Source organism: Alligator sinensis, unplaced genomic scaffold (genome assembly GCF_000455745.1).
Source record: "Alligator sinensis unplaced genomic scaffold, ASM45574v1 scaffold466_1, whole genome shotgun sequence".
Classification (NCBI taxonomy): Eukaryota; Metazoa; Chordata; order Crocodylia; family Alligatoridae; genus Alligator; species Alligator sinensis.
In genome coordinates this window covers 1,030,067-1,031,537 of record NW_005842406.1, presented here as the reverse complement: position 1 = coordinate 1,031,537, position 1,471 = coordinate 1,030,067, and positions in this window count along the sequence as shown.

Below are 1,471 nucleotides of genomic sequence, written 5' to 3'. Positions count from 1 at the left end.
CATGCCTCAGCGGTGTATTGCGCATTAATTCCAGCTGCTGTAGGAAATTCGGTGGCATAGTGCATCTTAAATGACTCGGGGCACAGCAAACTAAAACTCCTTCAAGGAGTTTTAGTTTGCTGCCCCTACAGCCATGGAGCAGAGCACCGGGCTCTGTGCAGCTCTGCGGCTCTGTAGGAAGCCCTGCAGGCAGCTTGACACCAGCCCGGGAAAGCAGGCTCCATCCAAGAAAAGTGGCAAGCCTGATCTTCCCCCTTCCTCCCCCCGAAGCCTGCCTCCCTGAGTTGCATGGGGGACCCAGTGCTGCCACAGAGGGAAGCATCAGCCCCCACCCCCGTGTAGCCCAGGGACTGCTCCGCCCACCAGCAGCTCACCCTCCCCTCCCCGCTGGGGAGGCAGGGAAGTCAGCCAGGAGTGTGCACAACATGGAGGTTTAATCAGCCCTAAATTGAAGCGCTGTTTTTTAAAACCCACTGCTTCAATTTAGGGCCCCTGTCCATCTACACACCCATGGATAGGAGTGAAGAGATGAAATGGCTATAGCAGATTAGCAGACACATGCTTGTGAGTAGTAGTGTCCCCCTCCTTTTTAAAGTTGTGCAGTTGTTTATCTGTCCATGCACCCAGTTAGATTATCCTGATTATTGGGAGAATAGTTCTGAATTTTAATTTAAGTTGTAGTATTTCCAAAGTGGCCAAGCTATAAGATCTTGTTTAGCTATGCATGCAAAATTTGGGGCTTGTTGCGCCCAGGAGAGAAAATAGCTAGAGAAAGTAGCCAAAAATCAATCAATCCATCCATCCATCCATCCATCCATCAATCAATCAATCAGTAAAAGATTCCAATTTGGAGACAGAGGGTGAGATTCTTCAAAAATACCAAAGTGGCTTTGACTTACTTGTAATGGAGAAGTGGGGGTGTTGGGTGTGACTCCAGAATAAAATGGAAGTATGATTCCAGCACTGGAAGACATACCCAATTTACTTTTAATCTAGCTACCATGGCTAACAATGGCAGTCAAGAGGCAGGGACATGGGGTAGCCCTCTGGGCACACAGTGTATCTGTTTGTTTGCAGCTTGTACTGCGGGCTGCTTTTACTGTTTCACTGTTTTTCTAATGCTAATTGGCTACCCAAGCTACAGCCACAATTTCATTTTGCCAGGTAGATATATTTTTGGGCATTTTTGGAAGACCAGTTAATCATAGTGTGAAATGGTATAATTTTAATGCTACGGTGCTTGTACTAATGTCTCCTTTGCTTTGGTGATATGTATTAACATAACAGATGTTCATATGAGTATAAATAATATACAAACATATATAGCTATGAAATACCATCAAGTGTAGAAAAAATGTAACAGTTGTACTAAAGGGCTAAGAAAATTTTGGGGGTTCATAGATTCATAGATGTTAGGGTCGGAAGGGACCTCAATAGATCATTGAGTCCAACCCCCTGCATAGGCAGGAAA